The 26445-nt window shown below is 45.1% G+C and overlaps 1 protein-coding gene and 1 non-coding gene across 3 annotated transcripts in view; one reads left to right on the top strand and one right to left on the bottom strand.

Moving 5' to 3' along the window:
- LOC126266759 (uncharacterized) overlaps window positions 1-26445 on the top strand; it is a 181083-nt gene that overhangs the window by 44425 nt on the left and 110213 nt on the right. The window lies entirely within an intron of this gene.
- On the bottom strand, window positions 26163-26237 carry Trnas-cga (transfer RNA serine (anticodon CGA)). The gene has a single exon. It is a non-coding gene; the product is annotated as a tRNA-Ser (tRNA).

The following is a 26445-nucleotide window of genomic DNA, read 5'->3' as shown; positions in this document are numbered from 1 at the left end:
GTATGTTGTAATAATTTACTTCATTTTGTACATGCGCGTATCGATTTTAAAGTTGTTTCAATCCAACCGGAGTCAGTAATACCGTAAAAAGCAACCGATGTCAGTCTTCTGAAAGTGGCCGTCTTGTTGTTATGGGGCAATAGCACTGACTTGAAAAGAGGTCTCTTCTCTAAATCTCTCTGTGCAAGCAGTGCTTCAGAAAATAGTATTTCTTAAATTTTAGAGTATTTTAACGAGCTTAGAGTAGTTTTGCACAAAAGAAGAACGTTTTGTGATTACAATAAAGCCAGACAAGACAAGCGGCCCTTTTCTATATTTGAGCTATAAATGTCTATAGATGTGGCCAATTTGCAGTTGGCCGCAAAATAGAAAAAAGTACTATTATTTTGCTAAAAGGCAACAGCAGAGAATTCGCTAATTTCTCTCAGTTTGGGACCACTATTCGTGGTTTTCAATTTAAAAACACTGCAGTGGGCTACAGATCTGAGGGGTTAACAACATAACACAAAGACTGACTAAAAAACAACATTTTAAGGGTAATAATACACTGATTTGTTTCTTAAATACGAGTATGTCCAACTAAACAATGATAAAAAGTGAAACTTTAAAATGCATTAGCTCAAAATGCCTCTTTTCAATCACATTCAACATGTCATAAATCATTCAAATTTACAGACAATAGTCTGTATTCTTTCGTTCGTCAGAATTTAATGCTGAACATAAAAATTACTGTAGTACAAAATCCAAAATTTTTAACGAGAGGTTAGTTTTCGCTTTCCGTCTGACATACAGTATTTCCACGATGATGTACGATCTCTTATGGACGATTGTGAAGTGAAAATAAATCAAATCGAGAGATGAAAGTCTAGTCCTAAAACGACGGAGTTGAGAGTAACAAGCGAAAAAGAGAAAATTTCATATTTGCTGCTCGTGTGTTGAACTCACGAGAATAAAGAAATTTGATTTTTGTGACATAAACTCAGATGACAATGTAGTAGTGATGAAGAATAGGCTGAAGTTAAAGAGATTAGTCAGGAAGAACCAATACGCAAAGAAGTGGGATCCCGAAGTACTAAGGAATGACGCTTGAAGTTCTGTAAGACTGTAGACACAGCAATGAGGAATAGCTCAGTAGGCAGTGCAATTTAAGAGGAATGGACATCTCTAAGAAAGGCAGTCACGGAAGATGGAACGAAAAACGTAGGTACGGTACAAAGAAGGTAACTGCGAAGAAACCATGGGTAACAGAAGAAATACTTCAGTTGATCGATGGAATGCACATGCACAAAACCGTTCAGGGAAGTTCAGGAATACGGAGATACAAGTCGCTGAGGAATGAAGTAAATAAGAAGTGCAGGGAAACTAAGACGAATTACCTGCATGAAATACGTGAAGAAATCGAACAAGATACGATTATTGGAAGGACTCACTCTGCATGCAGGAAAGTCAAGACAGCCTTCGGTGACATTAAAAGCAAGGGTGGGAACATTAAGAGTGCAATGGGAATTCCACTGTTAAATTCGAGGAGAGGGCGGATAGGTGGAAAAAGTACATTGAAGGACTCTATGAGAGTGAACATTTGTCTGTTGTGATAAAAGAAGGAACAGGAGCCGATTGAGAAGAGATAGCGTATCCAATATTAGAATCAGAATTTAAGAGAGCTTTGGAGGGCTTAAGATCGAATAAGGCAGAAGGTTTAGATAATATTCCATCAGAATTTCGGAAATCATAGGGGAAATGGCAACAAAGCGACTGTTCACGCTGGCATGCAGAATGTGTCAGTCTGGCGACATACCCTCTGACGTTCGGAAAAATATCATCCACACAATTCCGAAGGCTGCAAGATCTGACAAGTGCGAGAAGTATCGCACAATCGAAGTTTAACAGCTAGCAACCAAGTTACTGACAAGAATAATCTACAGAAGAGTGGAAAAGAAAATTGAGGATGTGTTACATAAGGATCACTTTGGCCTTAGGAAACGTAAAGGCACCAGAGAGGCAATTCTGACGCTGCGGTTGATAACGGAAGCAAGGCTAAAGAAAAATAGACACGTTCATAGCATTTGTCGATCTGTAAAAAGTGTTCTACCATGTAAAATGGTGCAAGGTGTACGAAATTCTATGGGAAATAGGGGTCAGCTATGGGAAGAGGCGGGTAATATTTAATATGTACAAGAGCCAAGAGGGAATAATAAGAGCAGACGATCAAGACGAAGAACACGGATTAAAAAGGATGTAAGAGAGTGATGTAGTTCTTCTCCCCTACTGTTCAGTCTGTACCTCGAAGAAGCAATGATGGAAATAAAAGAAAGTTTCAGGAGTGGAATGAAAATTCAAGGTGAAAGGTTATCAATGATTCGATTCACCTTTGACACTGCTATCCTGAGCGACAGTGAACAAGAATTACTTGATATGCTGAATGGAATGAACAATCTAATTAGTACAGAATATGGAGTGCTAGTAAATCGAAGGAAGACGAAAGTAATGAGAAGTGCCGAAAGGAGAACAGCGAAAAACTTAACATCAGGACTGATGGTCACAAAGTAGATGAAGTTAAGGAATTCTGCTACCTAGGCACTAAAGTAACCAATGATGGACGGGCAAGGAGGACATCCGAAGCAGACTATCACTGGCAAAAAGTGCATTCCTGGCCAAGAGAAGTCTACCAATATCAAGCACAGGCCTCAATTTGAGGAAGAAATCTCTGAGAATGTACGTTTGGAGCACAGCATTGTATGATAGTGTAACATGGACTGTGGGGAAACCGAAACAGAAGATAATCGAATCATGTGAATGTGGTGCTACAGACTAATGTCGATAATTACGTGGATTTATAAGGTAAGGGATGAGGAGGTTCTGCGCAGAATCGGTGAGGAATGGAATATGTGGAAAACACTGACAAGCAGAAGGGACAGGATGATTGGACATCTGTTAAGACATAAGGGAATGACTTCGATGGTACCAGAGGGAGCTGTACAGGGCAAAAACTGTAGAGGAAGATGGAGACTGGAATACATCCAGCAAATAATTAAGGACCTTGGTTGGAAGTGCTATTCTTAGATCAACACGTTGGCACAGGAGAGGAATTTGTGGCGGGGCGTACCAAGCCAGTCAGAGGACTAATGACCCCCAAAAAATGTTTGCAGAGCTTACAGGAGGGTATCTATTCATGACAGTTGTTAGAGTGGCAGATACGGTACATATTTCGTACAGGGCGGTGTCGCCGTACGCACCAAGTCACGTTAATCCCGTTCCCACAGACCCGGTGTTCTGCGAAAGAACGATAGGCAGCAACATTTCTCGCCAGGAGCTCTGCTCCTGTATCGACAAGTGTTTCCAGCACTAGACTTTTCACATAACTTCACAGCATGAAATAGAGTAGTAGCATGTTACGTGAAACAGTTGTCTCCATATTGCAAGCTGTACGACTACATGTTATTCGTGTTTTTCTGTCCTAGATCGTTATCAACTTCAGTATTTGTTTTCCTCGGGTCATCAGTGTTCTAAATGATTCGATGCAGCCAGCCACGAATTCCACTCCTGTGCAAATTCTTTACTTATGAGTAGCACTTGTACTCAACGTTCTCAGCTATTTGTTGGATATATTCCAAATTCGGTCTTTATCTAGGGTTTTACCTTCTACAGCCCCCCTCTAGTGCCATAGAAATTACTCCATCACGTCTTTACACACTCGTTATCATCCTGTCCCGGCTTTTTGTCAGCGTTTTCCGTATGTTCCTTCCTGCTCTAGTTTGCTGAGAATTTCCGCATTCCTTATCTTATCATTTCCACAATTTTCAACATCCTTCTGCAGCAGTACATCTCCAACGCTTGGAAGCTTATCTTTCAGTATTTTCACAGTCCATGATCCACCATTAAATGCTGTGCTCCAAACGTACATCATGAGAAATTTCTTCCCAAATTAAAAGCTATGTTTGATACCAGTAGACTTCTATTCGCCAGGAATGCCCTCTATCCTAGTGCTAGTCTGCTTTTATGTCCTCTTTGCTTCTTTCGTCACGTGTTATTTTGCGTCCAAGTTTGCAGAAGTCCTTCATTTCAGTTAATTTGTTGTGAATTGATGCCTAACCTAATTTAAGCTATTCCTCATTACATCCTTCTTGTGATATACTCTCAATCCCTGCCATTCAAAAGTTCATGCAATTGTTACTCACTCTCAGTGAAGACACCTGCCTTGTTTTTTCTTCAGTACGATTCCATTATCAACTATGTACCTAGTAAATCAATTCATTATATCGTGCATACAGGTTAGATTCCAAAGACTTCGCTTGTGGGAAACCCAGTTCGCATTTTTGTCACACATAATCCTGAAAGCCATTTATCAAGGCAACCAGATGGAGGCCTTATTTACAGACTTTCAGAATGCATCTGACTCAGTATCACACCAACACTTGATGGAAGTACAGTAATACAGTCTGTCAATCGAAATTTATGTCTAAAGATTTTATGTCTAAAGATTTATGAAGGACACAACTAGTTATCTTGGATGGAGAGAAGTAGCTGCAGTAATATTTATAGTACTAATAGTAGTAATTTTATTTATCCGTGGATCAATTTCACAAAGATATTGGACACCTCATGGTATTTCAATGTCAGAAAAAAGCATGGCTCATATACACAGGCATTTACACACTAAAATTACTGGATGGAAAAGGATGGCACAGTTATTCTGGTTTGGCCTTATGGTAGGAACGAACATTGTATTTTCTGAAGGAACCGAAGGAAACGACAGAACGCCTAAATCAGGATAGCTGGAGATTGGAGATTGGTCAGGTGATTGGATGTCACTTGTGTCATAAATCTGTACGCGAGATATCCAGTTTCCTAAACATCCATAGGTTCACTGTTTCCGATGTGAATTGGAAACGTGAAGGGACACCTACAGCACAAAAGCGTACAAGCCAACCGCGTTTGTTGACTGACAGAGACCGCTGACAATTGAAGATGGTCGTGATGTCTGTTAGGCAGACACTAGCCAGACTGTCACACAGGAATTCCAAACTGCAAAGTGCATCAGGATCCACTGCTAGTACTATGACAGTGGCCTCTATGGGGGGGGGGGGGGGGGGAGGTGGGGGGGGGGAAGGTTTGTATGACGTGATACAGAAACAGGAGTCGATTTAGAAGAGATAGGGTATCCAGTATTAGAACCAGAATATGAAAGAGTTTTGAAGGACTTAAGATCGAATAACGCAGAATGGGTAGATAACGTTCCACCAGAATTTCTAATATCATTGGGGGGGGATTGGAAACAAAATGGATATTCACGTTGGCGTGTAGATCGTATGAGTCTGGTGACATACAATCTGATTTTCGGAAAAATATCACCCACATAATTCCGAAGACGGCAAGAACTTACAAGCGCAAGAAAAATAGCACAGTCAGCTTAAGAACTCACGCATCCAATTTGCTGAGAAGAAGAATATTCAGTAGAATGGAAAAAAATTGAGGATGTATTTAGATGACGATCAGTTTGCCTTCAGGAAAGGCAAAGGCACGGGAGAGACACTTCTGACGTTACGGTTGGTAACGAAAACGAGATTAAAGAAAAATTATGACACTTTGATAGGATTTGTCGACCTGGAAAAAGCGTTCGGCAATTTAAAATAGTTCAAGATGTTCGAAATTCTGAGAAAAACAGGGATAGGGTAACGTACAATATGTACAAGAGCCAAGAACGAAGTGCGCGGATTAAAAAGGCTGTAAGACAGGGATGTAGACTTTCACCCCTAATGTTCAATCTGTACATCGAAGAAGCAATGATGGAAGTAAAAGAAAGGTATAGGAGTGGGATTAAAATTCAAGGTGAAATGTGTCACTGATAAGATTCGCTGATGACATTGCTATCCTCAGTGAAAGTAAAGAAGAGTTACACGATCTGATGAATGGAATGAACAGTGTAATGAGTACAGAATACGGACCGAGAGTAAGCCGATGAAAGACGAAAGTAATGGGAAGTATCAGAAGTGAGAACAGCGAGAAACTTAACAATAGGATTGATGATCACAAAGTATATGAATTTAAGCAATCCTACTATCCAGGCAGCAAGATAACCAGAGACGGAAGGAGCAAGAAGGACATCAAAACGGATAAGCACTGGCAAAAAGGGCAGACCTGGCCAAGAGAAGTCTACTATTATCAAATATCGGCCTTAATTTGAGGAAGAAATTTCTGAGTATTCACGTTTGGAGCACAGCATTTTATGGTAGTGAAACATGGACTGTGTGAAAACCGGAACAGAAGAGAATCGAAGCGTAGGAGATGTGGTACGACAGACAAATGTTGAAAATTAGGCGGTCTTATAAGGTAAGGTATCAGGAGGTTCTGAGCAGAATCGACGAGGAAACGAATAGGTGGTAAACACTGACAAGGACAAAGGACACGATGACAGGATATCTGTTAAGACGACAGGGAATGCCTTGCATGTTACTGGAGGGAACTGTAGAGGGCAAAAACTGTAGAGGAAGACATGGATTGGAGTACGTCCGTGGATGAACCTTGATACATCTGTAACGACCGCCTCATCGGTTTCTACGCCGAACGCAGTCGAGCATAAGATCATGAATGAGACGTCTACTATAGTCCATATCTATAACTTGGACCAGCGCCCGTCGTCGCCTTTTGCGCTCCGTGAACGAGTGATACATTATGGTCGTTCTGTGGGCAGGCTGACTTGCGCACGCGCGCTTGTATTGTGGCTCTTCCAAATAGAGACGCGTGAGAGAAACTGTGTTACCACTTGGCTATCCGTACCCACGTTCTTCTTCGAGCGAAGCTTTCGTAAGTCATACTATGAAATGGTCGTATGGCATTGTTGACCGGGAAGTCGCATTCGGGTTCGGCCGCCAAGTGCAAGTCTTATTTCAGTCGGCACCACATTGGGCGACTTGCGGCCGATGGTGAGGATGAAATGATGATGAAGACAACACCATACCCAGTCCCCTTGCGGAGAAAATCTCCCACCGGCCCGGCAATCGAACCTGAGCCCTGTGCATGGGAGGCGAGCACGTTACCACCCAGCTAAGCAAGCGGACATAAGTCGTAGTGTCCATGTCCTGTGCTCGCACACCTTTTCATGTGGTACCCGCGTAGGGAGGGACATTGGCATTCTTGTCGTATTTGCCTTGCCGGGCATATAGTACCGGTTTGCAATGTTGTACATTACTTTGTCTACATAGTCCTATACAGTGCCCTTATATAGTACCGGAAAGACACTACAAACTTTAAGGAGATTTTATTTTGGGTCTGCCAACGTAAGGCGACATTTTTCTTTTTTTTTCTGGAGGATTACCGCCTTGCACAATGAATTTCAAGAATTGTGTTTTTTGATGTGGCGAGCCTAGGGTTTAACTATCTTTTCTACTAGTCGTCAGTACTCTCTCTGTTAAACTGCTTACTAACAGTAAAGTGTTCTATAGTATTTTGATAAAAAATCTAATGTTCAAGTATATACAGTTTTGTCAATCCAGCAACTCAGTATTCCCCAACCCGCTCCCTACGGCGTTAGCTGGGATTTTTGGCTCCGTGCTTCCAGAGAAGTGTCGATCTTTGGTTAGGTTAGGTTAGGTTAGGTTAGGTTTCCGCTAGCAACTCGCCTCATCTTTTGCACGGATATGGGCTTCGACTGTGCCGTCTCCATTCTTGCCTCACATTGATATCGAATGGCAAATGAGAAACAGAACTCAGGGAAACACATTGTTTAATATCCCAAGGCCCACGAGAAAGACAGTCCCTGCAACTAACTTGTGACCTCCCACTATAATCCGTTCGTCAAAAGAATGAACGCGATGTAAACATTGCACTATGTATTCTTCCGCTTTTGGATTTCCGTTTCATGTGGGACTGCAGCCAAGCTGTCTCGAGTACTTGCAAGAACGACAATAAGGGTACGTTTTGTGCTGTGCGTTACGCCCACACCGACTTAGCGATAATACAACAGCTTTACCGCCGCATGTAACTTGGACAGCACTGGCGGTCAGCTGGTACAGCTAGCATGCAGTGACATGGCCAGCTGCAGTTCACACGTCAAAAAAAGACGAGTGTAGGAGCAGTACAGCTTCGAATTTCATTTAATTTTTAAGCAGAATGAAATAATACACTGCAAATCTCCCACAATTAGCTCCTTAGACGACTACAGGAAAACCGCAACACGTTATCGTTTTTAGCTAACGTACTATTCTGATTAAATACAAGAATGGTGAAAATTCATGACTTAACTACCGCATAATTTTTCTGCATAAGCTGTATTGATGGATTTCACCGTATAGTTAAATACTGAAGCCACTGAAGGTATTACTTACGGTCAGTCGTCTGGTAATTCCTTAGCTCCTTCCTTATCCAAATCCAAGAAATACGTTGATAACGAGCCTATCAACAACAGAATCCACGAAGCCAACAAGGCGGAGCATTTTCTCCTGCTTTTATGACGAGCCGTTCTATATCCGCCCGGCGATAGGCAGTGACGTGTGAAAAAGCTGCGTGCCTTAGTTCCAGTAAGTCTGTCAGCTTAACAGCCTTGTTCCTTTTCGGGCCAAATTCCGCAGCTTGGCTCCAGATCAGTTCTGTTGACTTCATACTGTATGATGTGCTCGATGCTGCGAAAATGATTGTTTTTCATGTTTCTACGATACTTATTTCCTCTGTGGTATAAAACGATGACATAGCCCAAATAAAGAGGATTTGGATTTTCATATCGGCCTTAAGAGATTAAATTGTTTTCTTAATTTAAACAACTTTTATGAACAGTGTTTCATAAAACATCGATAATTAAGAATTTGTATTTGAAATGGAAAATGGAATTTTTTGTCCAGTATCTAATTAGAAACAAGAAGACGTGCATTATTCATACAAAATGATGTGAGTTTTTTAATTACGAGATGTAGGTATTTCAAACTGAACAAGAAAAAAATAACAGTATCGGGGAGGGTGGGAGGGGTGTTATCAATCTACGCACAAATATCCGAATGTGGTTCACATTGCATTACGCTACCCTTTTTTTCCGATATAGTTCGTTGCGTTTGGTCTGGGTGGACGTCACAAGACATCCGTTCAAGTTGATCGGTGATTCCTTGACTCAGTTTTTTTTTTAATTACAGAGAGCACGCAGCCCTCTGTCCGAACACGCTGAGCTACCGTGCCGGCATCTACCGACTGTGCCACGCTTTCATTGAGCGTTAGAGTTTCAAATGCAGTATATAAAAGATGGGAAAACTTCAAAACCTATTATCTCCACAAAATTATGAAAAATGTTATGAACAGCCGATTTCTCGAAACTTTTTAACTGTGTTCCACGATTTTGTTTCACTACGAAACAGAAAGCAGCCTCAACCATTTTCATACTGCGCATTTACGAGGCTGTGACTGTTTACGGTTTTTGGAATCAAAACTACGTAGCTAAAGCGTGATTAAGAAAAGCGTTGATGGCTGTTAATACATTTGAAAATCTTAGTTTCATTTTACGTAATTTAGTAATAAGATATCTAATACATAAGTAGGACCTACTTACAAGAGCGTAACAACGTCGGGGCACGTGTGCTACGGCTTCTGACCAATCATCGCGATTGTGTGTATTTACATCAGGTTTATTCTTATGATGGACGGATTATAGTCGGTTTGTCCGCCACACTACGCGAACGCTCGTCTCCGTGCGGGATTCGCGGAAAGCTAATACGAAACTGAAAAGGTACCCACTAAAAGTCTCAACTTTGTGGTGTGGTATCGACAACGTGCGTGTATTTAAACGGGCAGTCATGAATTGTTAATTTCGTCTGAAGTAGTTACTCGCTCCCCATCGGAGACGGCTCCTGGCACTCGTTAAGACCTGTAGTGTCATGTGCTGTGACGTATGCGCCACAGCCCGCCTCGTGGGCTTCGCTAATGTCTTCAGTGATCTAGTAATTGTGTTCCTAGCCACTTTATGTGTGCGCGTCGGTGCCCGTTTGGTTTTTTGGTATAAACGCGACTGTATAACGTTGTTGGTTCAAGCAAACACAGCCGGATCGCTGCAGCGACGCCGTTCAACGCGCCTTATTCGCCTTATCAGCGGCACAGCGCAGCCGACAACCAGACGTGCGGGAAGTTCCAGTGCTGGGTTGGGCGCCTCTCGTATTCCCTTCTGGCCGCGAGAGGCTACCGGCTTCCTCTGCCACAGCAGTCCACGGTCTGCCACATACTGACCAACCACCGATGCTTTCTAGCTCTTGTTCTTCCTTGTGGAGAAATGTTTCTCCGTTTAGTAGATAATCCATAAATTTCGGTCATATTTCTTACGAAGACTAGGACTGATACTTCCTGGCAAATTAAAACTGTGTGCCGGGTTGAGACTCGAGTTTGCCTATCACGGGTAAGTGCTCTACCGGCTGAACTACCCAAGCACGACACGCAACCCAACCTCAAAGCATCAATTGTGCCAGTACGTTACCTCCTACCTTCCAAACTTCACAAAGATGTCCCGCGAAATTTGCAGAGCTAGCACTCGGCGATGAAAGGATATTTCGGAGACATGGCTTGGCCACAGCCTGGGGGATGTTTCAGGAATGAAATTTTCACTCTGCACTCTGTGTTTGGGTCTCGGTCCAGCACACAATTATAACGTGCCAGGAAATTTTATATCAGCACACACCCGGCTGCAGAGTGAAAATTTCATTCTGAAGACTATGACTGTTGATTCGAACGTAAAATATGAGTCACCAGTCCGCAGCTCGTGGTCGTGCGGTAGTGTTCTCTCTTCCCACACCGGGGTTCCCGGGTTCGATTCCCGGCGGGGTCAGGGATTTTCTCTGCCTCGTGATGAGTGGGTGTTGTGTGCTGTCCTTCGGTTAGTTAGGTTTAAGTAGTTCTAAGTTCTAGGAGACTAATGACCATAGATGTTAAGTCCCATAGTGCTCAGAGCCATTTGAGCCATTTGAACCATGAGTCACCAGGTCGTGATGAAATCCCATTTAGGTACTACAAAGAGTACTCTGCGGCATTGTCCCTTTCCTTAACTTTATTGCGAAGCTCTCATCCAGCGCAGAGTTCCAGTTGAATGGAAAAAAGCGCAGATGACTCCTTATGTCAGAAGGGTAACAGAACGGACCTGTAAAATTACACACAACACGCTTAACATCTGTTTGCTGCAGAATTCTAGAACGTATTCTGAGTTCGAATATAATAAAATTCCTAGAGACTAAAACGCTTATGTCCACGAATCAGCAAGGTTTTAAAAAGCATCGCTGTTGTGAAACTCAGCTTGTCGTTTTCTCACCTGACATTCTGTGAACAATGGACAAGGGCAGAAGGCAGATTCCATATTTCAAGAATTCCGAAAAGCTCAAAATGGTTCAAATGGCTCTAAGCACTATTGGACTCAACGGATGAGGTCATCAGTCCCCTAGACTTAGAACTACTTAGGCCTAACTAACCTAAAGACATCACACAATCCATGCCCGAGGCAGGATTCGAGCCTCCGACCGTAGTAGCAGCACGATTCCGGACAGAAACGCCCAGAAGCCCAGAACCGCTGGGCCACAGCGGCCGGCTTCCGAAAACCATTTCACACGGTAAACCCTGCAGACTGTTAATAAGGTAGGAGCACACACAATAGGTTCACGGATATATTAATGTCTCGAAGTAATAGAACCCTGTATTTTCCCTCGATGGCAAGTGTTCACCAGACACAAGACTATCATCAAGAGTGCTCCAGGCAAGCGTGATAGGACCGCTATTTACAGACATCAAAAAAAGTCTTGCATCACCTCGATTCCGAGAGTTCGGAACCTGTACAGAAAATTGGAAAATATATCAATATAAACATCATTTCCGCCCTTTTTATTGCTCATGAAAACCACACATTACATGTTATACCACCATACAGCGAGACCTTCAGAGCTGGTGGTTCAGATTGCTGTACACACCGGTACCTCTAGTATCCAGTAGCACGTCCTCTTGCATATATGCATACCTGTATTCGTCCTGGCGTACTATCCACAAGTTCATCAAGGCATTCTTGGACCTTATTGTCCCAATCCTCAACGGCGATTCGCCTTATATCCCTCAGAGTGGTTGGTGGGTCACGTCATCCATAAACATCCCTTTCCAATCTATCCCAGGCATGTTCTATAGGGTTCATGTCTGGAGAACATGCTGGCCACTCTAGTCGAGCGATGTTGTTATCCTGAAGGAAGTCATTCACAAGATGTGCACGATGGGGGCGCCAATTGTCATCCATAAAGACGAATGCCCCGCCAATATGCTGCCGATATGGTTGCACTATCGGTCGGAGGATGGCATTCACGTATCGTACAGCCGTTCCTGCGCCTTCCGCGACCACCGGCTGCGTACTTCCACCCTACCATAATGCCACCCCAAAACATCAGGGAACCTCCACCTTGCTGCACTTGCTGGACAGTGTGTCTAAGGCGTTGAGCCTTACTGCGTTACCTCCAAACACATCTCCGACGATTGGTTGATGGCATATGCGACACTCATCGGTGAAGAGAACGTGGTGCCAATCCTGAGCAGTCAATTCGGCATGTTGTTGGGCCCATCTGTACTGCGCTGCATGGTGCCGTGGTTGCAAGAAAGAACCTCGCCATGGACGTAGGGAGAGAAGTTGTGCGCAGTTTGAGTCGTAACACTATGTCATATGGCTGCATGTAAAACATTATTCAACATGGTGGCAGTGCTGTCAGAGTTCCTCCAAGCCATAATCAGTGAGTGGAGGTCATCCACTGCAGTAGTAGCCCTTGAACGGCCTGAGCGAGGCATGTCATCGACAATTCCTGTCTCTCTATATCATCTCCATGTCCGAACAACATGGCTTTCATTCACTCCGAGAAGCCTGGACACTTCAATTGTTGAGGGCCTTTCCTTGAGGACGCGATCGAACCGCGGCATTGACCGTCTCGGAATAGTTGAACTACAGACAATACGAGCCGTGTACCTTCTTCCTCGTGGAATGAGTGGAACTAATCGGCTCTTGGACCCCCTCCGTCTAATAGGCGCTGGTCATTCATGGTTGTTTACATCTTTGGCGGGTCTAGTGACATCGCGGAACAGTTAAAGGGACGGTCTCTGTGAAACAATATCCACAGTCAATGTCTCTCTTCAGGAGTTATGGGAACCGGGGTGATGCAAAACTTTTTTTGATGTGTGTATTTTCTAAGTACGCAAATGTTCAGACCCCTCCTCCTTGACGGAGGTGGCATATGCCGTGGACCCCAAAGTAAGCTGGTTCTGATTCTGGTGATGGAAAGATTTTTCTCTCCCAGTGTTTGTGGGCAAAGGGAAGGAATGTGGTGGAGTACAGTTCCTGACCACTAGAAATTGGACAATATCCCGGTTTAAGTACGAAACATGTCCCCAGCGGATCATGAAGTGAGAGCACGAGACACTGTTGATGGCGAACCGTCAGTCGGATGGGGGCGTTAAGCTTGGCGGTTTGCTTGGTGCTGGCAACGGCCTTTCCGAAGTGGATACACTGGTTCACGTCAGATGAATGAAGGTAAGCGCTTTCGGGCGTGGCAGTCACTTGGGGATTGGTGACCATCCGGGCCGTCATGCGATGTTGCTATTTTTCGGGGTACTCAGTTTCGTGATGCAATTTGAGGAGCTACTCGACCGAATAGTAGCGGCTCCGGTGACAGAAAACCATCGTGAACACCGGGAGAGCGGTGTGCTGACCATATGCCCACCTATGCGCCTCTTCAGTTGCTTTCGCATGGTCCCGATGGGCCACTTGTGGGCTGAAGACGAAGTGCTTTCTTTTGCCTCCTTGATTCTATTCGAGAGGAGTGGATGATGTGCAGTGATCCCAGCACAGAGAGAGACTTACACTCCTGGAAATTGAAATAAGAACACCGTGACTTCATTGTCCCAGGAAGGGGAAACTATATTGACACATTCCTGGGTTCAGATACATCACATGATCACACTGACAGAACCACAGGCACATAGACACAGGCAACAGAGCATGCACAATGTCGGCACTAGTACAGTGTATATCCAGCTTTCGCAGCAATGCAGGCTGCTATTCTCCCATGGAGACGATCGTAGAGATGCTGGATGTAGTCCTGTGGAACGGCTTGGCATGCCATTTCCACCTGGCGCCTCAGTTGGACCAGCGTTCGTGCTGGACGTGCAGACCGCGTGAGACGACGCTTCAACCAGTCCCAAACATGCTCAATGGGGGACAGATCCGGAGATCTTGCTGGCCAGGGTAGTTGACTTACACCTTCTAGAGCACGTTGGGTGGCACGGGATACATGCGGATGTACATTGTCCTGTTGGAACAGCAAGTTCCCTTGCCGTTCTAGGAATGGTAGAACGATGGTTTCGATGACGGTTTGGATGTACCGTGCACTATTCAGTGTCCCCTCGACGATCACCAGAGGTGTACGGCCAGTGTAGGAGATCGCTCCCCACACCATGATGCCGGGTGTTGGCCCTCTGTACCTCGGTCATATGCAGTCCTGATTGTGGCGCTCACCTGCACGGCGCCAAACACGCATACGACCATCATTGGCACCAAGGCAGAAGCGACTCTCATCGCTGAAGACGACACGTCTCCATTCGTCCCTCCATTCACGCCTGTCGCGACACCACTGGAGGCGGGCTGCACGATGTTGGGGCGTGAGCGGAAGACGGCCTAACGGTGTGCGGGACCGTAGCCCAGCTTCATGGAGACGGTTGCGAATGGTCCTCGCCGATATCCCAGGAGCAACAGTGTCCCTAATTTGCTGGGAAGTGGCGGTGCGGACCCCTACGGCACTGCGTAGGATCCTACGGTCTCGGCATGCATCCGTGCGTCGCTGCGGTCCGGTCCCAGGTCGACGGGCACGTGCACCTTCCGCCGACCACTGGCGACAACATCGATGTACTGTGGAGACTTCACGCCCCACGTGTTGAGCTATTCGGCGGTACGTCCACCTGGCCTCCCGCATACCCACTATACGCCCTCGCTCAAAGTCCGTCAACTGCACATACGGTTCACGTCCACGCTGTCGCGGCATGCTACCAGTGTTAAAGACTGCGATGGAGCTCCGTATGCCACGGCAAACTGGCTGACACTGACGGCGGCGGTGCACAAATGCTGCGCAGCTAGCGCCATTCGACGGCCAACACCGCGGTTCCTTGTGTGTCCGCTGTGCCGTGCGTGTGATCATTGCTTGTACAGCCCTCTCGCAGTGTCCGGAGCAAGTATGGTGGGTCTGACACACCGGTGTCAATGTGTTCTTTTTTCCATTTCCAGGAGTGTATTTATTATTATCATGGCCTGTCTAGGCATGCAATACCTTTCTTCCATTACGTGTTTTACAGTGTACTATGCAATATCCTTCAATATTTGAAGGACATTGCATAGTACACCTTAAAACATAAACACTGCAAAATGGTATTACATACCTAGCCAGGCTACAGCAATAATAAGTAAGTTTCTCCTTGTGCGGGGATCACAGCAGCTGTGTGAGTGCAGGACATGGACACACTGTGATATTTTTGAGGGTTTTTTTTTTGGAGGGGGGAGGGGGATTTTGGGTCGGTCCGAGTAGCTCGCTCGGGCATCAAAGTTGTTACGACGACTTCCTTCGTGAAGCGGGAAATCTAGGTTCGATTTCCGATCCGCCACCAATTTCCGTACGTCACCTATAAACTGTGCAGCTAAAATCTAATCCTATTCGCAGCTCCCAATACATTTCTTCGATTTCATACAACTGTCCATCAGACATGCCTGCATACTCAAATATATTGCCTAAGATACCGTAAAGATAGCATCGTCTAGAGTGTTTTGACGAAGAGGGAAGTGTGCAAAATTTGTCCTGCACACCTTGATTCCCGAACAAATACAACAATGCCTGAACGCACGCAGCGACTAACGCAATATGGGGACAGTTCTTGTCTGCAAAAAACCATCACAGGTAACGAAACTTGGTGTTATCAATACGAACCTACCACAAAACCACCAAGTGCAGTAATTATCGTGAAGGGAGAGCGCTTTGACTATAAAACCGACATTCAAGCCAATATGACGCGCTATCCGCAAAGTTGGATACATATCGAATTGATGCTCCGTGGTGTAACACCTTCCATTTATGACAATGTATTTTGACAAAACTCTAGGCACACAGCTCAGTACTCACAGAACAAAAGACACTGAACACACTCTTGCTCTCAAAGGATCCCGCGAGACGTATGGGAGGGCGTCGGGATGAAACTAGATGGGACATTTGTCCCCATCTGGAATCTGGAGTGTAGATTCTTTAATCGTGATATAATTCTCCAACATTTCTAGAAATGTTTGTGATTCGACGAAACTACAGACCACGATGGGAAATACTGCCGTTGTAGCATTGTTTGTCAGGCGGTTCACTGAAAATTATACCGCTTCCTCTCGGCGAGGACAGTTCCGTCACTCTGCAGTGCTCAAGGCGGAGACGGAGCTTTGCAGAATATGCTGAAACTGATTCCCCAATCTCTTCACTTCGCTTCCTCGCACATCTCTTAACGAACTGCAGAAAGAGACCGTTCCAACACCCTGGCGTATGTATTCCGCCGACAATTCACAACAGAAAACGAACATGGCTGCCGAATACTCGTCGACATCCGCCCCTAATTCCCAAAAGGCCACTCCCTTCCTCCAATACACAACTTAATCGCATCAGGATTTTACAATTTATCTAGAAAACAGAGACAACAATGCGCCATTTTGAAGCTTCAAAAGATGTTTTCTGCAGGAAGTAAGCTTTTCCTCCAACCTTATCGTATGGTAAACAATTACATATACTGCAGTACTGTTGGCATGGCCGCACAGTAACACCGGAACCTGCGGAGGCGAGTCGGTTTTCTTGGGAGATTAGAATGCTGGCTAGACCACCAAAAAACATTCAAAACACAATGTTGAATCTCAATAATGCAGGTCAATATTAAAAAAAACCGGACTAGTGCGCGTAGAGCTCGCGCCTTGGGGATTCCGCACGAACTTAATTATGTATATGGACCGTTCATTTATAAGGTGTCATGAGTGAATTTTTGAAATTCAAAATATGTGACAGAAATAGCCGTTCCTTTTGATTGCTTTGACTTAGGAGCTTAAATGTTTTACACCGCCAAGGGCCCATAGACCTCAGTGCGTGAAATAGATTTAAACCTTATACCTCTACCCATTCCTGAGAAAAAGGGGTCTTAACACGCGGACAGACAGATGGACAACAAACGGCAAGAAAAATATTTTTTGTCTAATATAAATTAAGAATTTTCTTATATATCCCTTTACCAGTGCTGTGAAAACTTGCTTCTGCCAAATTTCATGATTCTATTTCAACGGAAGTATCCTACAGGTTTTGATGAGTGAGTTTGCGAGTATCAAAAGATGTGACGTAATTAGCCGTATCTTCTGTTTGCACTGCCTTACAAGCTCAAACTTTTTTACACCATTAAGGAGCCGTAGACCTTAGTATTCGAAATAAATTTCAACTTGATGCCTCTATCCCTTTCTGAGAATAAGGTGACCTAACAGTCAGAGAGACGGACAACAAAGTGATCTTATTAGTGTTCCCTTTTTATCGATTGAAGTTCGGAAGCTTAAAAATGGATTAAAAGTAATAGAGTAAAACAGTTAAGCCATCAGATGCGAAGTTTCGATAGCAGGCAATTCATAGAAGGCTTCAAAGTTGAATAAAAATTTGTATCCTGCTACTCCATGTCGAAGGCTATTATTTAGTGGAATTTTTTCTTGATTATCTCTGTTGATATTCCTCAGAGTTTTCTAAATCTATTTTTTTTCTGTTTCAGAGACTTGATGTACAGTGTCAACCTAACAATATTGACACTGTATGCATACAAAAATATCTTAATTGTATACACTCCTGGACATGGAAAAAAGAACACATTGACACCGGTGTGTCAGACACACCATACTTGCTCTGGACACTGCGAGAGGGCTGTACAAGCAATGATCACACGCACGGCACAGCGGACACACCAGGAACCGCGGTGTTGGCCGTCGAATGGCGCTAGCTGCGCAGCATTTGTGCACCGCCGCCGTCAGTGTCAGCCAGTTTGCCGTAGCATACGGAGCTCCATCGCAGTCTTTAACAATGGTACCATGCCGCGACAGCATGGACGTGAACCGTATGTGCAGCTGACGGACTTTGAGCGAGGGCGTATAGAGGGCATGCGGGAGGCCGGGTGGACGTACCGCCGAATTGCTCAACACGTGGGGCGTGAGGTCTCCACAGTACATCGATGTTGTCGCCAGTGGTCGGCGGAAGGTGCACGTGCCCGTCGACCTGGGACCAGACCGCAGCGACGCACGGATGTACGCCAAGACCGTAGGATCCTACGCAGTGCCGTAGGGGACCGCACCGCCACTTCCCAGCAAATTAGGGACACTGTTGCTCCTGGGATATCGGCGAGGACCATTCGCAACCGTCTCCATGAAGCTGGGCTACGGTCCCGCACACCGTTAGGCCGTCTTCCGCTCACGCCCCAACATCGTGCAGCCCGCCTCTAGTGGTGTCGCGACAGGCGTGAATGGAGGGACGAATGGAGACGTGTCGTCTTCAGCGATGAGAGTCGCTTCTGCCTTGGTGCCAATGATGGTCGTATGAGTATTTGGCGCCGTGCAGGTGAGCGCCACAGGGCCAACACACGGCATCATGGTGTGGGGAGCGATCTCCTACACTGGCCGTACACCTCTGGTGATCGTCGAGGGGACACTGAATAGTGCACGGTACATCCAAACCGTCATCGAACCCATCGTTCTACCATTCCTAGACCGGCAAGGGAACTTGCTGTTCCAACAGGACAATGCACGTCCGCATGTATCCCGTGCCACCCAACGTGCTCTAGAAAGTGTAAGTCAACTACCCTGGCCAGCAAGATCTCCGGATCTGTCCCCCATTGAGCATGTTTGGGACTGGTTGAAGCGTCGTCTCACGCGGTCTGCACGTCCAGCACGAACGCTGGTCCAACTGAGGCGCCAGGTGGAAATGGCATGGCAAGCCGTTCCACAGGACTACATCCAGCATCTCTACGATCGTCTCCATGGGAGAATAGCAGCCTGCATTGCTGCAAAAGGTGGATATACTCTGTACTAGTGCCGACATTGTGCATGCTCTGTTGCCTGTGTCTATGTGGCTGTGGTTCTGTCAGTGTGATCATGTGATGTATCTGACCCCAGGAATGTGTCAATAAAGTTTCCCCTTCCTGGGACAATGAATTCACGGTGTTCTTATTTCAATTTCCAGGAGTGTATTTTCCAGCTTTATTTCCTAACTTCCTGTGTGCACTCAATTTTATAATAGAAGGTGCCGTATCAGATCGTTAAACCAAAAAGGTAGTATTTGTAATAGTATAAAAAGATCTGTTATACTTATGCTAATGGTATGTGCTTACCTTTTACGTGTCAAAGAAATCTACCTTCCAAAAAACATATTGAGTGGAACTGAGTACAGAACACAGTTTTTTAAAAATCGTATGGCTAGGCCCCCCGTCGGGCAGACCGTTTGCCGGGTGCCGGTCTTTTAAGTTGACGCCACTCCGGCGACCTGCAGCCGATGGGATGATCATGAGGACACTTTTTTTCTCTAGCTGCTTATATTTTATGACCAACCGTCTAATTTCTTATGTTGGGTCGTATGTTGACACTTAGCCGCTGTGACTGGGTCCGGGGTCCGGAGTGACTGAAAGTAACACCGCATCAGCTCCCGTCCCCACTCACACCGTTGCCCGTGTCTCGCCACGTGGAGGCGGGCTCTATTTGTTTGGATCCATTTGATATCTTTATTTTTTGTGCAGCATTAGAAAAACTTATAACTAATACAAAATCAAATGAGATATTAATAAATAAAACGAAATTAAATATTTGGAAGGATGGAAGGAAGAGAACTGTATAGAGAAGGGATAGGTATAATATTGCCCGTCACCTGGTTGTGGGCGGTGGCCCGGGTCTTCGCATGACCCTCAAGACCCTGGCCGTCGCTCACCATGCCTTTAACATCTACCATCCTAAAACCTAACTTAACTAGAAGCGATTAGGGTACGTTAAAGCTAGAAACTAAGGCTAAGACCTCCATGTCCAGCCTGCTAAACTATTTACGATGTACAATAGAGAGGTAACTGATTTTGTACTTGGCTCAAAGTTACTAATGAAAGGGTACTTGTGGTAAAAGTGATAAGGTAATGACGCTAACGGTTTGTATTGAGCCTACAAGGCTCCTAATAGAGTACACAGGCGCAAGCACCTCCCGGCCCCGCCAACAACACGACCTGAACGGTGGTTTTCCTCGATCTACCATAGGTATCCGTCGGGTTGGGCTCAAAAGAGAGAAACCAAATTCAATATCCTTCCATCCAGGTCGTGCGCTGCCTCTTACCAGGGGGCGTACGTCCCTTTAAGGGGTGCCTAACTTTAAGCTTCAGATTAAAGGTTATTAGTGTAGTGGAGGTTGAGGTATAGGCAGTTAGCACCTTCCGGCCCCGCCAGCAACACAACATGAACGATGGTTTTCCCCCATCTACCATAGGTAGGGTTGGGCTCAACAGAGAGGGACCACAATTAAGATCCTTCCATCCAGACAGTGCGCTGCCTCTTAATTGAAGGCGTAGGTCCCTTGAAGAGGTACCTAGCTTTAAGCTGGATGGAGATGCTGTTAACTATTTACATATAAGGTGCAATCTGTTTTTAGGATCGTGATTGACTTGTGCACCTCTTGTCGGTTGTTCCAGACAGTTCTTTGAATTTGACGTGGTTGACACTATGGATCATCCGCGCTGGTCGCTTCAATATCTAGGTTGGTTCCCTGGTCTGTATCTGTTTCTTCTTCATCACTCGTGGTGCTAATCATATGTGTCCCCCTGGGCATCGTGATGTCTGTTTGGACCGACTTGCCTTCGGTAGGGTCTGTTGCGTAAGTATTCTATTTGTTGGATCTTCGAGATTTCGTCAGTTAGTTTGTTGAGTTCAGTCCACCTTTCCGGGTCGCGTATTACGGCATTCAGTTCGTTCTGTGTGTTCACGTGATTTATGTGTACTGTGTGTCTTGTGTTCGTGCGTTGTCCGCAGAAGAAGACAGGGGAACCTTCTTCCCCGCATGTGCATCTATTAGTCTGCCGCAGACTCACGCGGTATAGGTGGGTGTGATAAGGGCCAAGTCCTGTGATGAAATGTACCATACCGCGGCTGGGATCGATATGTTTTAGTTTTAGTCTTTCCCAGATAGAGAAGAAGTTGTATACACGGCGGCCCTTATTGCTGTTGGCCCACTCGCTCTGCCAGGTATCCACTCGCCATGCTCTGAGTTGACGTGTTGTCTCAATCGATACACCAGTGATCTGCCGAACCTGGTCTATTCTCCCCATCCTAAGCCAGTACATTGCTGCGCGGTTCCTGATGGTGATATCTATGGGGAAGATTCCCATGACGACACATAGTGCGTCATTTGATGTTGTGTTGAATGCCTCTGTTAGTCGAAGTAGAACACTTCTTTGGTCTCAACGTACAATGGTTCTGTTGGTTGAGAGATTTAATCTGTGGGCCCACGTACTGGCAGCAAAGCATAGTGCTGACTCGAAGAGAGCGCAATGGTATGAGGACACCGCAACACTCAGTCCCTGGGCGGAGAAAATTCCCCGACCCAGCCGGGAATAGAACCCGGGCCCAGAGGAATGACAATCCGTCACGCAGACCATTTTTTCTTTTCTTTTTTCGTTTTGTTCATTTTGGTCGTTACGGACGTCACATGACATGAGATCAAGTTCGTTTGTTGATCTTTCCACTCAGTTTTCTTTTTATTACAGAGACCAGCCAGCTCTCTGACCGAACACGCTGAGCTACCGTGCCGGCAACCACTCAGCTACCGGGGGTGGACAGAGAATAAAGGGAAAGTAATGCAATAGTATATTTTGTGGTATCGTCAAACAAAGTAGAGGTGGCAATTATTGTAGTTCTTCAAATAAAACAAACATTATTAACTTTCTATAGCTGTATTCTCCATGACAACATATTTGCAACCCTCTGCCGGAACAGGGTACCAAGTTGTAGCGTATAACATGCCGGTGTGTAACGTAATTATGTTGGTGCCTGAGAAACAGGTTGCCGTAATCGAGTATCGATCTGAGTCCGTCCACAAATGGAGCACCCTCTCATTCAACACTAAAAAAGAAAGACAAAACACGAGCGCTGCGACATCTACAATAATCCGTCGCCTTGATCATCCGCAATACATTCCCGATTTGGCAACATCCGATTTTAATTTCTTTTCACAACTTAAAGAACACCTTTGACCAATTCACTTTGATAGTGAACAAACGCTCCAAGCAGAGATGAGGCCGTGGTTCCGTCATCAAAGTCAACTAAGCTATAGTGATGGTATCCACAAAATGGTCTCTCTCTGGGAGAAATGTACGTATTTGTCGCCAGGATGACTATTTTTAGAAGTGAATATATAGATGTGTAGAACGTTATTATCGCTCGTTTTATTTTAAAAGGTTTAAGAATTATCACATAAAAATTAGGAGGCATTACTTTTCACCACGTCCTTCTGTATGTGTATATACTGGCAAATCTTACTAATGGGCATAAATACTTATCAAAGTAATCGAATGAGCCACATAAAGAATGGCATTTTTAGAATCTTACAACCTCTTGAGTAAATTGTTGTGCTGTCTAAGGCGCTGCAGTCATGCACTGTGCGGCTGATCCCGGCGGAGGTTAGAGTCCTCCCTCGGGCAATGGGTGTGTGTGTTTGTCCTTAGGATAATTTAGGTTAAGTAGTGTGTAAGCTTAGGGACTGATGACCTTAGCAGTTACGTCCCATAAGATTTCACACACATTTTTTGAAATTGCTGTGGACTCTCATGCTTCCTCCATACACAGTTAGCAATCGACGATAAATTTCTTACCGTCTCACGTTCTTTGCCAGTAACTGATAACTTCTCGCTGCGTTTGCTTAGATCCATCACTTACATGTGCAATTTCAATTGGATGTTGTACATGACCTAGAGGTCTCTGACACGTTGTGTACAGTTATGAGACATCGCAAGCTATCGTACTTTGCTCTCTCGTGGCTGAGTGACAAATCTCCCATTGTAACAGGTTTCGTTTCACTTGAACGACCCTTGTAACTATTTATTAGTAAACTGTGACTCTAGTATCAACAGACTATTTTGTCGAGGTCAATCACACAACAGAGATACGAACTTGTGTACCCAGTCCAAGGAAACCTTGGGTGCATTATTTCCACACGTCCAAAAACCACTCGTGAAAATATTTAGTTTCGAACTAATCAGTAGAAAAGACATGCGAATTGTGTTCTAAGGTGTAGACAAGTTCGCTGGTTGTTGAGCAGCTGGCAGTTGACCTCGTCTTCGTCAGCTACGACGCTCAGCTTGCTGCTTGTATTAGCGACGCTGAAGCGGTTGCGTCAGCCCCACAAATAGGAGCGCCATTACTTGAGCCCTATACGACATTTCCTTGTGTCCGTTTGGTTGCTCGCGTATGCACTTCCCTGTAATATTTTGCGACATAGCATCATCCCCCTCCAACTTTCAAGAGGTTCTGAATTTCTCTGACCTTTTTCCTTTTTTTTCAAAAAAATAATGCATAATACTAGCAAAATTTACATTCACAACTAAGCATTCATGTACTTACTCTTGTCTCCTTAGATTAGGCTACGATAAAGCTATTTTCCTTTCTAGGAATACTTCATAACTACTGTTGGCATCCTTTGTAGGCATTCACGCTGCCTTCACCTTTGAAGTGGCTCCTGTTTTCGCTCGCGTGACAGATTTGGCAAGATTCAATAAACTGCACGATAATCGTTACAGTGTAGCGTAATGTGAAGTGCTGCGCATTAATCTGAACTGCTGCGCACTAAAATTACAACAACCCGAGGGCGGCATGCAACAAATCTCAATTTGACATGAATTGTGCAGCATGACTTGACATAAAAACCGGTGGAATCGCACAGAATAGATAAGATTAACGGCATCTACAGTCTGTATAGAAGGTAGCATTACATATCGACAATCACATACAGAAATTGCACTTGAATGTTGGTTTTTTGTGAGAAAGCCGTGTTTTGGCTCACGAAAGAAGCTGGAATGTCTGACAGACAGAAACCTGGTACCATACTCAATGCAGGCCCTCAATGGATGCACGCGATTGGTACCCGAAAAGACAGACATATTATTGACACTTTCAAGCAGATTAAAACAGCTAGCCGAAGCGGGGATTGAACCCAGAATCTTCGCCTTTCGCAGACAAGTCCTGAAACGACCAAGCTGCTCAACCACGACTCATAGCCCACCCTCGCAACTTCTTCCAGCCACTACCTCATCTCCTGCTCTCCCACGAAAGGAGAAGTTCCCAGGTTCGAGTCCCTGTCTGGCACATAGCTTTAATCTGCTCCGAAGTTTCAGATCAGCACATGCTCAGCTGCAGAGTGAGGAATTCGTTCTGCAGACTTACTGCTCCTCGGTTGTGTAGCATCGTAAAAATCAAATCACGTATATAAAGCTTATTTGCACCAAGGCAAGTATCCACACGAACAGGTGACGACAGCCTGTGGCATCACCACCTCTCAGCATGGCGATCAGTATCGCAATTTCCCTTGAAATGGCACCAGAGAGAATTGCGCTCACTGTTGCCTGTATGAGGCAAGTACTGGACACAGGATTGGCACCAAGTTGTCTTTTCACACCAGACCCGCTATTGCGTACAGCACCACTGCGGGACTTTTGTCTTGCGCTAGAGAGGTATGAGATAAGGTACTGAGGGAAGCAGAGTTGTCAGTCGTTCTTGGATAGCTCAGTCGGTTGAACACTTGCCCGCAGTTCCAGAATTCGGGTATGAGTCCGGCAAGCGGTTTTAAACTTCCAGGAAGTTTCAATAACATTTCTGTCCTCTCGGGCACTATTCGCGTGGCTCATTGAGAGCTTGCTTGGAGTATGAAGCTGCAGGAGAACGAAGGTTACCAGATTTCCCTCACAAAAATCATACAGGCCTAACAGCTGGCGTTATTGTATGAGATGTTTTTGGGAACACAACGTGACCATGTCCGGTCCGCATAGCCGGTAATTTGGTCAGTAGCTGTCATATTTCCGCTGTGGAAAGGCCGGTGGCAGTAACCTATTCTTGACATCTCCTTGACGTTATGTTTCAAAAAGTTAACGCAAGACAACGTATTGTGCTGTTCCGATCCACGTCCATACAGAGGGTGTTTGGCTGTTGTCCTCGCCAGCACGTTCTCCAGATCTCTCAAGTACTGAAAATATCTGATCATAGCTTGCCGAGAGATTAGTACGCTAGCACTCACCAACCGTTACGATTGACTAGCTCTAGTATAGGAATTAAGCTGTACCTGTCATTCAAACTCAGTCGTAATCGATGTACAGCCGGGCTAGGGCTATTGTTACTGCTCGGGTCGGCAGCCCTGTGCCCTGGTTTTTGCACTCTGTATATCCCCAAATTGTCTTCACTTCAAGAGTCCTCTTCTCCGTTTTAGTGGACAGACTATGAGCCCTCTGCCGAGGCCTGTACCGTTTGGGTGGCCTGAAAGCCGCTCTAGGCGGAAGAGGAGCCCTCGACTTAACCCCTTCAGACTGATTTACTCATGAGGCACTGAACTACTTTTGATGAGACGTTGTCCTATGGGATAGCAGAAAGTGAAATTCGTGATTACGACGTATCTACTCCTCACAATTTAAAACAATGAGAGTGAGCGTTGACCTTTTTCTAGCATCTGAAAGCAACTGATGTCCAGGTGCTTCACTTCACTAGTACTAGTGATCTGTATCCTTAAAGTTCATTAGTTGTATTGCAGCCACTTACCTGCAGTGCAGCAGTTGATGTACAATAGAATTATATGGAAATTTTTTTCGTTTTTCTTCTTCTTCATTAAGTCCTTCGTCCTCCACGAATTTTGGTGGTCAGCAGCATTACATGTTGCATTTCCATGACAATTTCTCAACATCGATTCTGGGCTCAATGCAAACCACGGGCTGAAGTTCTTTAGTCAGTATGATCTTTTACTTCCTGGACCACGTTTGCCATCAATTTTTGCTTGAAGTATTAGTTGCGAAAGATTGTATTTATTCCAGAATGAGATTTTCACTCTGCAGCGGAGTGTGCGCTGGTATGAAACTTCCTGGCAGATTAAAACTGTGTGCCCGACCGAGACTCGAACTCGGGACCTTTGCCTTTCGCGGGCAAGTGCTCTACCAACTGAGCTACCGAAGCACGACTCACGTCCGGTACTCACAGCTTTACTTCTGCCAGTATCCGTCTCCTACCTTCCAAACTTTACAGAAGCTCTTCTGCGAACCTTGCAGAACTAGCACTCCTGAAAGAAAGGATACTGCGGAGACATGGCTTAGCCACAGCCTGGGGGATGTTTCCAGAATGAGATTTTCACTCTGCAGCGGAGTGTGCGCTGGTATGAAACTTCC

This window comes from Schistocerca gregaria, chromosome 4, assembly GCF_023897955.1.
Source record: "Schistocerca gregaria isolate iqSchGreg1 chromosome 4, iqSchGreg1.2, whole genome shotgun sequence".
Taxonomy (NCBI): domain Eukaryota; kingdom Metazoa; phylum Arthropoda; class Insecta; order Orthoptera; family Acrididae; genus Schistocerca; species Schistocerca gregaria.
The sequence above is the reverse complement of the archived record's forward strand: the minus strand, read 5'-3'. Positions and strand labels throughout refer to the sequence as shown.